The following is a 15563-nucleotide window of genomic DNA, read 5'->3' on the forward strand; positions in this document are numbered from 1 at the left end:
TGATAGCAAAGAAGCAGTTAGTGAAATAAAAAATGTTAATACAGAAATGTTGACCAGTGGCGGGCCGTGCGTTTCCCACCTAGACCTTCAGTGATGTCAGACTTCAACAATTACCTCTCAAAATACCATCATTTATGTCACCACATGACCATTGCTGGAGAAGTACTGTACAGAAACCCAGTTACGCACTGCTGCCCATTGAACCACATCAACAATGTACAAAACGGGTTATTTTCTGGCGCATTTAAAATTCAATTACAATGCATCAGCAATTAAAACATATCTTATGTGGTACTGTCAAACTTTTAATTGCAAAAAACATATTAAAAGTGAAAAAATTAATTATTTGAACTCACAATTAGTTGAACCCATTCGACGCCGTATAAGCCAGTGGTACCCCTCGTCATCGGCTTATTCGAGTATTTCATCGCCAGAACAGCTGAGGTAGCTTCCAGGGTTGGCCGACATGGTCTCACAAGATGTAGTTTCTCTTTAAATATCCTTCTTGAAAATGGCCTTGCAAATATATATCTGCCACCTAATCAACGTTTTGTTCTCCTTCTCTGCTATCCCGGTCTGGCTACGGCGCAACACTTCCCGCTAAATTGAAACTTGTGAATGGATACTCACTTTGGAGTGACAAGTGTGTATCCAATCACCGTCTCGTTAACATCAGGCTACTTATATAGGCTACTGTCAACAACTTGTGATCTGATTGGCTATCGCACCTGTCTATCACCCGCATTGTTGATTCTGAAGGCCTCGGGCAGATTTGGTACAGCATGGCAACATAAGCTAGCTGAATTCTGATTGGATACAAACTAAATCTAAAAACAACAGCGCTGGAACGAGCACTTTGCACGTGATTAATAATTATTTTTGCATTTTCTCCTGCAAGTATTGTGGGCATTTTGATGGTCAGCATATATTTTGCATATTAATGATGACATGATGACAGAGAAGCAAAATGGATTGCACGCCTTATTCTGTGTGTGTGTGTATATATATATATATATATATATATATATATATATATATATATATATATATATATATATATATATATATATATACATATAAATAGATGACGCATTAGTAGATCTTGCTTTGGATCTTGCACTGTAAAAACTCTTTCAGTGGTATTGTCCATTCTACTTTATTTTTAAAAGTATATTTATTCCAATAAATCAATTTATTTTTATTTTTAGAGTTTTTGAGTTATCTATAAGTAAAAAGAGTGAATATTTTCGTAACTTACTTTTTTATGTGATAAAATAAATTTTATTGGACTTCCAAAATAAATTGATTTAGCAAAACTCAGTTCCGCCCGATTGTAGCTGAGATAGGCTCCAGCGCCCCCCGCGACCCCAAAAGGGAATAAGCGGTAGAAAATGGATGGATGGATGGAAAACTCAGTTCAAAGGTTTATATCAGACCTAAAACGTCAGGACCCGCCCACCTGCATGCAGCTGTGGAAGAACAAGCCCAGACACGTTTCTTCACGGAGCCCAAGGAAAACACTTTACCGAACTCATGTAAGTAACAATTTATATTGTTAAAAGTCAGTATTTGCCAGGATTTAAATGTATACATTTTCAAAAGCATGGTTCAATGTTATATTTAGTTTACTACTTTTCCCGCCGACCGCCATTTCGAATGTGCTCTTACCTCCAACAGCTCATTAACTTCAACCAAACATTGTTTATAGCTGTGAAGTTTATAATTAGCGTTTTCTTTGCGTGGTAGTTTAATATTTTATTCTTCAGTTTATAAGCAGCCACATTAAAGCTGCTTAACTAGCTTGCATTCATAGTTGCTAGCAGCTAGCTAGATACACTTGACAGAGCTATCTGAAGCCCCCTCAGACCTGCTGTCCATGCACACTCCTAGGCAAAACGCTACTCTTGTAAGAATAACACTCATTGTGTAAGTCTCAATCTCAACACCCCCCCCAAAAAAAATCTCACTAGTAGTCACCATTTAAAGGGTAAATTTTCACATTTTTCTTCCGTGGGGGCATGCCCCCGGACCCTGCTACTGTTGCTAGGTTACCAACTTAGACCACCGTGGCTACAAAAAAATCTAGACGAAATTCTGCAAATGAGTATATTAGGGTGTAAAAAAAACAGATATAAAGGGCTCTCATCAAGCTTATATATCCAAGAGGTTAGACATGAACCATAACTTGTCTTTTTTGTTCTCTCTCTCCAATGACAGATGGGATGGCCCTGTAAGTTGTGCAGCACTGTTGTACCAACCAAGAGTGACATTTTAAAGCATTACAGACTGCAACATGGGACCTTTGGACACAGCCATTCCTTGCCTTGCATTCATGTAGGTTGCCCATGCTCTTATACATCCCTTCGCTCTCATTTGTCAAGATGCTAGACTTCTCCTCTCTGACACCACCGCCAGAGAGTCTAGCTCCACTCCCACCACGTTACTACTGGCCTTCTCTACTAACTTGTCCAGTCTGTTTGCGTCCCTCGCTCTCAGCCCGCTGCCCCAGCAGGCCACGGCGTACAAGAAGGCGCCTGTCACCACCGACTCGTAGAATATCTTCTATTCTATTCTATTATCATTCTATTTTTCCTGACCAAGTTTCCATTGTGACTTGGACATGACATACTAGACTCACTTTTTGCCTGAAAATGTATACTCATACCCTTAATATCAGTAACGGTCAACATTTGCTGTCTTACAGATTAATGAAGCGTTCCGAAGGTGCACTGCTGTTCCACTGGAATCAACATTTATGTCCCAACTGGACAGGTACACGCCAAAACTCCTGGAGCTCTTCAGTGCAAAAGGAGGAGTGACTGCAGCGCATCAAGAACTTGTTGATGGAACTGACACAGGTGGGTTAAAAGTGGTTTAAAAGTTTGTACTGAATCTGTAATCATGCTCTAATAACGGTATCACAGATTTGGACTAAAATTGCCAACAAAATTCATTTATTTATTATTATTCTCTTAACTCTAGGACCCAAGTGCCTCTGCAGTGAAGAAGAGAGATGTAACTGTGAGATGCCTCATAGAGTACATGGGAGAGAGTGGACAGGAGCTAATCTCTGACTACTGTAAGTATTGTTTAAAAGCAGGTTTGGATCAGTCTGATGTACAAGCTTAAATTGGGTTTACTTTTATGTGATCTGACTGAACCAGCAGTTGTCAGGTGGAGGTTGAGCATGCAGCTAGTTGGCAAGAGCCCCAGGATAGCCAATTAGCATAGCACCACAGAGTGATGCCTTTCTGTCTTGTGTTTCTGTTTGCCCTAAAAAAACAATGCAAACAAAAAATACTCCCCTTAAACCAGCATTAAAACATTTACTCATATATATATATATATATATATATACATATTTATTTTTTTTATATATATATATATATATATATATATATATATATATATATATATATACATATATATATATATATATATATATATATATATATATATATATATACAGGTAAAAGCCAGTAAATTAGAATATTTTGAAAAACTTGATTTATTTCACTTCAAATCATCAAAATTAAATGAAATAAACATTTGAATGCATCAGTCTGTGTGCAATGAATAAATATAATGTACAAGTTACACCTTTTGAATGCAATTACTGAAATAAATCAAGTTTTTCAAAATATTCTAATTTACTGGCTTTTACCTGTATATGTATATATATATATATATATATATATATATAACATTACTGTTTGTTTTCATTTCTGGTGGTTCTATTCAGGTTTTTTATATGCAAATTAGAAATGCCAATAAAAAACATGTGGCTGGAAATGCATCTATTGTACCAAGTTTAATGTACAAGATCTCAAATTAGAATTCAAAAGTTTTCAAAATGGTCTTCACAAAAGTAATCATTATCTGAATTAAATCACACAACTTATATTACTGTAAATATAAAATTAGATGTTTGTTTTTTTAATTACTGTTTTTGTATCTCAAAGGGAACTGCAGAGACCGCTGTTCATGAGGACCTGGAAATTAAGAATATGAGCATCGACATCTGTCGTGAGCCAAATGCAGTAGGAATCATCATTGAGGGAGTACCAGTCCTTACTCATCTTGGAAACCTGGCCAAAGCATGCTGCCTACTTCTGGGGTTGACGTATGCACTTAATCTTGAGTATCCATCCAAACTTTCCAAAACATTTGAGGTGTTTCAAAGACTTTTTGTGGGACTTGACACACTGCGCCCAAAACCAAACCCCAAATTCATGACTCTCAAAAACAAGCTTCTAGCTTAGGCAGTGAGCCATGACTTTTAACTTGCACTTTTGAACAGCTATTTTCTTGTGTCTGTTCAAAATCATTATACATTGTTCATTGAGTGGAATTCTTCAGAATGTTGTAACGGTTTGTCCTGTTCAGGTTTTATACAAAGCTCCAGGTCATCGTTTCTGGTGTGTAAATTAAGTTTTTTTTAATGTTTTATACACACTAAATTGCCCCACTGTGAAGCTCCAGCTGGTCAGAAGGAGGGATCTGTGAGTTGTTTAAGTTAAAATGTTTCAAAATATACACACTGAAAGACACTACAGTGAAGGTGCTCTGCTTGTGAATTGTTACAGAAGTACAGATAATCTTAATGTTAAATTGTTTTAGCAAGAAACTGTACTGTGAATGTTCTAAGTAAAACTTGAGAGGCTGAGGTCATGCATTCTTTTATGCACTAAATACTGATGTTCTTGACTGTTAATACTGTCCAGCTTATTGACAGGTTTGGATATGGCTTGTGAAAATGTTTTAATATGTATACGGTTAAAAAAAAGAAAACTACTGTGAAGGTGTTCTATACAGCACTTTAAAAAGTTGAGGTCATGCATTCTTGTATAATATGGATGTTGACTGTTCATACTGTCCAGCTCATTGCCACTGTTTTTATATGGTAATGATTTAATAAAGGTTGGAATTTGATATGTCTTGATTTTTTTTATTATTATTCTAAGTAATTATTTTAAGCAGTTTCCATTTTCAAAACAAAGAAAGGGTAAGTTGGTCAAAATTAATAAAATTGAGTACAACAATTATTTTTTCATTTAAATGTTACTTATTTTAATTAAGTCTTGTGTGTTTAACATGCTGATGTTTTTTACATTGATTTTACTCAATTTCTTGGCTTTTTCTGTAAACGCAACTTAATCTTTTTGCATAAATCAAAATGCATATTATTAAGTTCTACTTACTCAAAATACCAATTAGTTGACTAAACTAACAAAAATTGCTTGGAAAATGTTGCCTTATTTTTATTGAGTTAGATCTAGGCAACAGTTTTTACAGTGTGCTTTGGATCTTGGGCTCGAAAAGGTTGGTGACCACTGCTTTAGTAAATCAGGCCTATTATAATTATTGTATTGTATAATAATTATTATTAACTCATGTTATTTTGGTAAAAAAAAACATGTCTCTACCAGTCCAAGAAAACATGTTTTTTTCAGTAAGAAATAACTGGTGCCTGCAAATCACATTGTGCCGTAACAAGCGGGACTAAAGACTCAAAAGCAGGGGTCCAGCGTGGACGCTAACAGCATGACACGTTTATGTCCGCCCTCACGCTGATCAGCTTGTTTTAACAACGTGTTACAATATTGCTGCTCAATCAATCAAAAAAAGAATGAAATAAAAAATGTTTCCTTTGCTTATGTTTGAGATCCATTCTGGCAAATCACAGCCATTTTACTTGGTTTGAAGCCCTCAACATAAACCTAAACATGTATTTTATATTTCAACTCTAAATCTGATAAGAAACATACTGAACAGTGACATTTTGTACATTTGAAAGTATGAGCTGTCTTTCAACTTTAAGTTGTGAGCATGAATTTGACTTATGGGTATGTTGCCTGATGAAGAAAGAAACACAAAAAAGAAGAAAAACAAGAAGATAAGCAAACGAAACAAAAAAAATAAGAAGGAAAAGAAGAATAAAAATAGAAAAAGAAAAAGAAGATTATTAGAAAATAAGACAAAGAAAAGAGAAAGAAAAAGAAAAAAGGAAAACGGAAAAGGTGGAGGGTAAGGGGGAAAAGAGGGAGAAGGAAGGAGGAAAATAAGAAGGAAGAGGAGGACCTGCTGAAGAGAAGAAGGAGAAGCAGGAGAAGTAGAAGAATAATTTAAAAAGGTCATATTATGTTTTCTTCTAAGAAAACTGAAAAGAAGATGCAGAAGAAGGAAGAACAGAAGGAAATGGAAAAGGATAAGAAGTAGAAAAAAAAGTGTAAGAAGAAGAAGTGGAAGAAAAAATGAAAGAAGAAGAAGAAGAAGAAAAAGTGTAAGAAGAAGAAGAAGTGAAGAAGAAGAAGAAGAAGACGAAGAAAAAAGAAGAAGAAGAAAAAGAAGAAGAAGAAGAAGAAGTGAAGAAGAAAAGAAGAAGAAGAAGAAGAAAAAGACCTGCAGAAGAGGAGAAGGAGAAGCAGGAGAAGTAGAAGAATTATTTAAAAGGGTCATATTATGTTTTCTTCTAAGAAAACTGAAAATAAGATGCAGAAGAAGGAAGAACAGAAGGAAATGGAAAAGGATAAGAAGTAGAAAAAAAGTGCAAGAAGAAGAAGTGGAAGAAAAAATGTAAGAAAAAGAAGAAGAAGAAAAAGTGTAAGAAGAAGAAGAAGAAGAAGAAGTAAAAGTGTAAGAAGAAGAAGAAGTGAAGAAGAAGAAGAAGAAGAAAAAGAAGAAAAAGAAGAAAAAGAAGATGAAGAAGAAGAAGAAGAAGTGAAGAAGAAAAGAAGAAGAAGAAGAAGAAGAAGAAGAAGACCTGCGGAAGAGGAGAAGGAGAAGCAGGAGAAGTAGAAGAATAATTTAAAAAGGTAATATTATATTTTCTTCTAAGAAAACTGAAAATAAGGTGCAGAAGTAGGAAGAACAGAAGGAAATGGAAAAGGATAAGAAGTAGAAAAAAAAGTGTAAGAAGAAGTGGAAGAAAAAATGTAAGAAAAAGAGGAAGAAGAAGAAAAAGTGTAAGAAGAAGAAGAAGAAGAAGAAGAAGAAAAAAGTGTAAGAAGAAGAAGAAGTGAAGAAGAAGAAGAAGAAGAAGAAAAAAGTGTAAGAAGAAGAAGAAGTGAAGAAGAAAAGAAGAAGAAGAAGAAGAAGAAGAAAAAGAAGAAGACGTGAAGACGAAGAAAAATAAGAAGTGAAGAAGAAGGAGGAGAAGAAAAAGAAGGAGAAGAAGAAGAAGAAGAAGACGAAGAAGAAGAAGAAGAAGAAGAATTTAAAGGGGTGATGTTATGATGTTTCCTACATGTAAAACACTTCCTAGTGGTCTACATAACATGTAATGGTGGTTCTTTGGTTTAAATAATATCAAAAAAATGATTTCGGTAACAGGACTTAGACGTTGCCAAGTCATGCTAGCCAAAGCGTAGCTGATGTTTGTTTGTTGCCATGTTAGCATAGCACTGTGGTACACAATTATGTTCTGTCACGCCGCCCCAGAGGACATCATTTTTTTCCGCCCTCCTGAAGTTAATGCTTATTGTTTTCATCGGTAGGTGTCAAGATAGTTTTTGACTACACACTGAAAAATGTTGGGTTAAAAAAGAACCCAATTTTAACCCAACTGCTGGTTCTGGACAAGGACAAACACCTTATTTGAGTTGTTTTGACTCAACATTTTGGGTTAATTTTTTCAACCCAACTTTCGCGTTGAATTATTTAACCAAAAAGTTGAGTTATGATAACTTAATGTTGGGTTATTTCCCAAAAAACTATTGGGTTAATTATTTAACCCAAAAGTTGAGTTATGCTAACTCAATGTTGGTTGATTCATAACCCAACTATTGGGTTGAATTTATTTAACACAAAAGCTGAGTTATGCAATGTTGGGTTATTCCCAACCCAACTATTGGGTTGCACAATTTAGCGCTCCTTGACCCAATAGTTGGTTAAAAATTATACATTTTACTGCTGGTTTGTTCTACTCCTTCCCAACTACTGATCCAAATTATTTTAATTCCATTAAAATATACTCAAAAGCAAGATATGAGTGACATTATTTGTTTACAAGAATTGCCGTGTATGGTCAAAGTTGTCAGGGCATTTTACTGTCTGGATCGTTCTCCCAGGATGCAGACGGGACTCCGGAGGCAAGGCGCAGGTAAGGAAATGATTTATTGTCCATAAATCATGCGGGATACAAACAAAAGAGCTCTTGCGTGCCGATAGCACGGGAAGCTAACGGAATAGCGAACAAGAAAAGCTTAGCATGTAAACAGGCAAACAAAAATGCGAAGCCTAGCTCAGGAATCAAATAAGTAGCCGTCGTAACTGTTGCGTGGAAGCAAATAAGAATGCAGGACTGAATGTGGCGAAAGGCAGAGAATAAGTAGCTCTCTGATTAGTGCCCAGGAGCAGGTGAAAACAATCTGCCGTCATGGCAACTAAAACACAAACCCAGGGGTACTCAAAAAAGGAACTGAGGGAGTCAAAAACTAAACAAACATGATCCGGACAGCGGATCATGACAATAGTAGTCCTATACAGCATGCTTAAATTATTTCATGTACATAAGATAAGTGATTGTAAATAATGTTAATGAGATTAATAACATTCCCTTAAAGAAAAAAGTACCTTTTTAATAAATGCGTTACTCATTGAAAAACAACCCAAAAATGGTTCATAGTTTTGAAAACACAGAAATTGAGTTAAAATAATACCCTTATAACCCAACAAATGGATTGCTCTTCATAATAATAACTCGAAAATTTAACCCAACACTCACAACTCATAAATTGGGTTTTCAAAAGAACCCAGCATTTTTTAGGGTGTAACACTAAAGATGCTATATGCTATTGCCTCCCATGCCCCGCTTTCCCCTATGTTTTACCTTATATTTCTTACTATTTGGGAAGCACTGGCATAGCATCATGTCTACTTACGTACATTACACTTATATTCACCTTTCTGTTTACTACCTACTAACCTATACCTTCCGACTAAGCTACCGTCTTAATTGTGCACTACACTGCAGATTACAACATCACAACATACACTATATTGCCAAAAGTATTTGGCCACCCATCCAAATGATGAGAATCAGGTGTCGTAATCACTTGGCCCGGCCACAGGTGTATAAAATCAAGCACTCAGGCATGGAGACTGTTTCTACAAACATTTGTGAAAGAATGGGCCTCTCTCAGTGATTTCCAGCGTGGAACTGTCATAGGATGCCACCTGTGCAACAAATCCAGTCGTGAAATTGATTTGCTCCTAAATATTCCAAAGTCAACTTTATTATAAGAAAAGTGAAGAGTTTGGGAACAACAGCAAGTCAGCCACCAAATGGTAGGCCACGTGAACTGACAGAGCGCATAGTGCAAAGACTTTCTGCACAGTCAGTTGCTACAGAGCTCCAAACTTCATGTGACCTTCCAATTAGCCCACGTACAGTACGCAGAGAGCTTCATGGACGAGCAGCTGTATCTAAGCCATACATCACAAAGTCCAAAGCAAAGCGTCAGATGCAGTGGTGTAAAGCACGTTGCCACTGGACTCTAGAGCAGTGGAGACGTGTTCTCTAGACTGATGAATAACCCTTTTCCATCTGGAAATCTGATGGACCAGTCTGGGTTTGGAGGTTGCCAGGAGAACGGTACATTTCGGACTGCATTGTGCCGAGTGTGAAATTTGGTGGAGGAGGAATTATGGTGTGGGGTTTGGTTTTTCAGGAGTTGGGCTTGGCCCCTTAGTTCCAGTGAAAGGAACTTTGAATGCTCCAGAATACCAAAACCAGAGTCAGGACCCGGGGTGGACCGCTCGCCTGTGCATCGGTTGGGAACATCTCTGCGCTGCTGACCCGTCTCCGCTTGGGATGGTTTCCTGCTGGCCCCACTATGAACTGGACTCTTACTATTATGTTGGATCTACTATGGACTGGACTCTTACTATTATGTTGGATCTACTATGGACTGGACTCTCACAATATTATGTCAGACCCACTCGACATCCATTGCATTCGGTCTCCCCTAGAGGGGGGGGGGGGTTACCCACATATGCGGTCCTCTCCAAGGTTTTTCATTGTCATTCATATCGACGTCCCACTGGGGTGAGTTTTTTCTTGCCCTTATGTGGGCCCTGTACCGAGGATGTCGTTGTGGCTTGTGCAGCCCTTTGAGACACTTGTGTTTTAGGGCTATATAAATAAACATTGATTTATTGATTGATTGAAAACATTTTGGACAATTCCATGGGATGGCACTTCAAGTTCATATGTAAGTAAAGGCAGGTGGCCAAATACTTTTGGCAATATAGTTTATCAAAGCAAGTGTTTGGGCTGGACAAAAAATGCCTAAACAATTGTGGTTCAAATAAATATACAATATAAAAAAAGACACTGTCACTAATAAACACCCTGCAGAGTGGTGCTCTTGTGAGGAATTCCGTCTCATTAGGCGTCCACTGCTCAGTCTGCAAAGGACAAAAGAGTGTTGGTGGCGGCTTAAAGGCTTACTGACGCGGCTAAAGGTTGTGAGTTTAAATCTTGAAGTCCACAAGCGGGGGGGAAGGCGGTTAGGCGGGGCGGGGATCTTTGTGGGAAAAGAGGCCAAATTGTCTCCGAGTGGACACGTGCTCCCGGGGCCAGTCGGCAAACCGCATGACACAACTAGTGCACTTTGTCAACATGAACTTTAAGTCATTAGGGTTGTCTTCAATGTCTTCCAGAACCCCCAAACTGATGGAGAGACGAAGCACCAATTTTATTTTGGTGTTAAATACCACTTTTAATGGAGCATTGTTCTATGATACATGAAAGTGTTTAAATTTGTGACACTCACAGTGAAAAGGAATGGCAAAATTTAGTGCTAAAAAGACACTTTTGTGTCATTAAACAACACAACCAGTGTTTAAAATGAACACGTACAGTGAAAAGGAATGACACCATTTAGTGTTAAATAGACACCTGTGTCGTCAAACGAAACAAATTGGTGTTTAAAATTAACACTTAATAGTGAAAAGGAAGAACACTGTCAGGCTTGCCCCTGACAGTTTGGTTGTGTTTTAGTTTTTCCTCTGTGTGTGTAGTATTTCCTGTCAGCGCTCTTGTTTTGGTTCTGTTTCCTGTTTGTCTCCCTGAGTGCTGTGTCCCCTCAGCTGTGGCTGATTGGCACCTGGCCACACCTGGTGTCAATCAGCCAGCTGCTATTTATACCTGCCCTACCCTCCAGTCACTGCTGGATTATTGTCATTGTCGATGTCACTACTACCTGTCATAATACTTGTCGTTGTAGCTCTGTCTACTTTTGTTCACTCTGCTCATGTCATAGTTCCTTCGTGTCACAGTAAGTGTTTTTGTTTCTTGTCGACAGTTAGCCTTTGTGCTATTTTAGTTCATAGCCAAGTTTGTTTTGCGCCTTGTGCGCGCCTTTTGTTTGTACCCTTTTGTTTGTTTTTTTGCTATAGTGTTAAATTAAATCATGTTTTCTTGTACCAAGCCTGCCGCCATCTCTGCATCTTGGGGTTCGTCACCAACACACTCTGACAAACACAGTTCAGTGTTAAAAATACACTTATGTGTCATAGAGCAACACAGAAGGTGTCAGATGTTAACACAATTAATGGGTTACAAAATGACACTATCAAAAGTGTTGTTTTAGCTCAAAATCCGTGAGAATTATATAAACTCTGGAAAAGTGTTGATTTTAACACTATTTGAGTTGAATTAACATCCTAGATTTTGCTGTGTATCTCGTATAAAATTGTGTAATAAATACAACTGGTCCCAAAGATACCTTGTTATTGAAAAATACTAACATATTCAAATAATAAAGTATAGAGCTGATTGGTAGCCAGCGACTACCGCCCTAATCGTTAGCTGGTAGCCTACGCCGCTAATTGCTTTCTGGCAATTAGCATGCTAATTTCTATCTGGCTATCCATCCATCCATCCATTTTCTTCCGTTTATCCGAGGTCGAGTCGCAGGGGCAGCAGCATAAGCAGAGAAGCCCAGACTTTCCTCTCCCCAGCCACTTCGTCCAGCTCCTCCCGGGGGATCCCGAGGCGTTCCCAGGCCAGCCGGGAGACATAGTCTTCCCAACGTGTCCTGGGTCTTCCCCGTGGCCTCTTATCTGGCTAATTGGTATGTACATTAAATGGCAATGGTGTGCCGTCAGGGCCAGCAAGGCCTTCTCTGCTTGCCTAACATAACCAGAAATCATGATCATAATTAAAGATTAAAAACAAATTTGAATATACTTTCCCTAAATATCTAAAAGTATTCATATTCTCTTCATGTCATATTATGCTCCTTCCAGTGCCGTTGTTTTTAGGTTAGAGTTTGTATCCAATCAGAATTCAGCTAGCTTATGTTGCCCGGAGCCTTCAGAATCAACAAACCAGGCGTCATAGAGTTGATAGACAATTGTGATAGACAATCAGATCACAAGTTGTTGTCAGGAAGGTCTTCTAACTGGCCTAGCTGGTGATTGGATACTCACTTGGGAGTCCCAAGTGAGTATCCAAACACAAGTTGCAAAAACAGGAAGTGGCACCGGAGCCATACGAGCCATAGAAAGCAGCAGAAAACTCACCGGTACTCACAAAGGAGAGCAACATGTTGATTAGGTGGCAGATATATATTTGCAAGGCCATTTTAGAGAAGGATACTTAAGTGAAGTGAATGATATTTATATAGCGCTTTTCTCTAGTGACACAAAGCGCTTTTACATAGTGAAACCCAATATCTAAGTTACATTTAAACCAGTGTGGGTGGCACCGGGAGCAGGTGGGTAAAGTGTCTTGCCCAAGGACACAACGGCAGTGACTAGGATGGCGGAAGCGGAGATCGAACCTGGAACCCTTAAGTTGCTGGCACGGCCACTCTACCAACCGAGCTATCCCCGGTATAGCTCTTTAAGAGAAACTAGATCTTGTGAGACGAGGTTGGCCAACACCGGAAGCTATCCCGGCGGTGAAATGGTTTGCCCGCCACTTTCATGACGGTACCACTGGCTTATACGGCGTCGGATGGGTGCTACAAATTGTGAGTTCAAATATTTTATTTCTTAATTTTTTCTTGTTTCATTTGTTTTATACAATTCTTTTAATTTCGACAGTACCATGTGAGATATGTTTTAATTGCTGAGGCAGGTTTATTGAATGTTTAATGCGCCGAAAAATAGACCGTTTTGTACTGTTGAGGGGATTCAATTTCCAGTAGTGTGCAAGTGTGTTTCTGTATAGTATCTCCAGCCGTGTCCATGTGGTGACATCAATTACAGTATTTTGAGAGGTGAAGTCAGACTAAGTAGGAGATCACTGAAGGCCTAGGTGAGAAACGCACGGCCCGCCACTTTTAAATGGTGATAAGAATATAAAAATATGAGTTATTTGTATTTTTTTTTTTTTTAATGCAAGGTACAGTGAGTAGAGTGCCCACATTCCTGTCATTTCTAAACTACATTAAAACAGTGGCTGGATACATGTGTATTTAAAATTTTAAGTATTCACAGTGTCACACCAAGGCTCGGGTGAAGGTAATGTAACCTTTGCAAACCAGACTTTTAAATCAAGGATGGCAAGGCACGCAGTTGGTAACAGTTTACAAACATTTATTAAAATCCCAAAAAGTGTCAAGAGATGAACAACGACAGAAAAACCAAAGCACCCACAATCTGCAATGCTAATAAATAGAGGCAATATTAGTATCGTATATTATATATAGTACATTTATATTCTATATACATTTCGAAGTTGCATGCGTTAAATAGGCCTATATAATTAATCAAAATAAGCATATTCAAAATAATCAAAAGATAAATCATTCATTATATCAAAATACATGTATTCCTAATCAAAGGTCAATAATCAAATATGGCAAAGTAAAGAATTAACTAATCAAAACAGATTTAACAAAATCAATTAGCAGTCAGCAAAACTCATTTAACCGGTTACAACACAACATAATCTCATCATCAAAATAATCACCTCAGTTGATGTTTGATGCATGGAGACCGAAACTCCTGCTCAGGACAGAGATCCTCCTCTGGCAGTGACCGACAGCAGACTGTCAGAAAAACGGCATTTTCCAACTTAAATAGCCCATAGCCCCGCCCACTAGCTGGGACCAATTTGACAGGGGGAATTAAGAAAACAGTTATTTTGTAAATTACACCATAAATAACCATCACATGTCTAAAAGTATTCACATAGTACTTTTGCATGTGTAGAGCAGTCATTTTTGTACATAGTATATTCAGGCTTAGACAACACAACTTTTAAATGTCCAGTGTCCTTCTGTAACACCTAGCATTTGAAGATCATGGTTCGACCCAAATTTGGCCTAATTAGTGAATGCAGGTGTGGTCACCTATATAAAGCCCTCAACCCCACCCTGACTCTTTTAGTCAACTATTCAGAGCCATGGTGAGTGACAGGTAACAATTTGTTTGTTGAGCACATGCTTTTCACTGGCTAACAAAATTGAATGTTTGTGTCCATGTTGAGCTTCCTAACAAATGTGCACGGTTTGGGAGGAAGTCTAAAGGTAGGTAAGTGACAGTTTGGGGTCAAACTGTCACATTACCTCCCTCCTCTCCAGCGACAGCAAGTCCAGGGAGACGAGACAGGTAATCAGCTAGCAAGTTAGTTTTGCCAGCTCGATGTGTAACGTTGAAGCAATAGGGCTGTAACGCCAAGTACCATCTGGTGACACGGGAGTTCTTATCCCTCATGGAGTTGATCCAGCTCAATGCCCGGTGGTCCGTTTCCAGATCAAAGTTCCGTCCCAGAAGGTAATAACGTAGGCTGTCCAATGCCCACTTGATGGCAAGACATTCCTTTTCGATGGCAGAGTACCTAGTTTCTCTGGGATGCAGTTTACGGCTCAGATATAGAAGCGGTTGTTCCTCGCCCTCCTTTCCTTGGGCTAGGACGGCTCCAAGGCCCACACCGGAGGCATCAACTTGAACAAGAAATCGCTGGTTGAAGTCAGGACTTTGTAAGACCGGGGAAGAGCATAGAATAGCTTTGACCTTTGTGAAGGCAGTTTCACATGTGTCTGTCCATTTGACTGGATTAGAGGATGCTTTGGTTGTCAGCTTGACAAGAGGAGCTGTGATGGTAGAGAAGTGGGGAACAAATCTTCTGTACCACCCAGAAAGCCCTAAGAATGACCGGACCTGCTTCTTTGTCCGCGGTCTAGGACTGTCTTGGATTGCCTTCACCTTGTCCACCTGAGGACGTATCTGCCCGTTGCCAAGATGGTAACCTAGGTAACACACCTCAGTTTTGGCCCACTCACATTTCTGGGTGTTAAGAGTGAGCCCGGCAGAACGGATCCGGAGCAGGACTTGACGCAGATGAGAGAGGTGGTCTTTCCAGGAAGTGCTAAAAACCACCACATCATCGAGATAGGCAGCAGAGAACTGGCCACACCCCTGCAGAACGCGATCCATTAGCCGCTGAAATGTTGCGGGGGCTCCATGGAGTCCGAACGGCATAACCGTGTAATGATAGAGACCCTTTGGTCCACGGAAGGCAGTGTACTCCCTTGACTCCTTCTCTAAAGGGACTTGCCAGTATCCCTTACACAGGTCAAGGGTGGTGATGAACACAGCTTTGC

The 15563-nt window shown here is 38.8% G+C and overlaps 1 long non-coding RNA gene across 2 annotated transcripts in view; it reads left to right on the forward strand.

The window, feature by feature from the left end:
* The first annotated feature begins 1477 nt into the window (after window positions 1-1477).
* LOC133578300 (uncharacterized) overlaps window positions 1478-15563 on the forward strand; it is a 341666-nt gene continuing 327580 nt past the window's right edge. Inside the window, exons 1-4 of one of the 2 annotated variants that reach the window (XR_009811835.1) lie at window positions 1478-1535; window positions 2218-2334; window positions 2705-2858; window positions 2983-3056. This is a non-coding gene — a long non-coding RNA (uncharacterized lncRNA). Of the gene's footprint in view, window positions 1536-2217; window positions 2335-2704; window positions 2859-2982; window positions 3057-15563 lie in introns of those variants that run through there. The other variant, XR_012049391.1, reaches the window with a different exon arrangement.

The sequence above is a fragment of the Nerophis lumbriciformis genome, linkage group LG38, assembly GCF_033978685.3.
Source record: "Nerophis lumbriciformis linkage group LG38, RoL_Nlum_v2.1, whole genome shotgun sequence".
In the NCBI taxonomy this organism is placed as follows: domain Eukaryota; kingdom Metazoa; phylum Chordata; class Actinopteri; order Syngnathiformes; family Syngnathidae; genus Nerophis; species Nerophis lumbriciformis.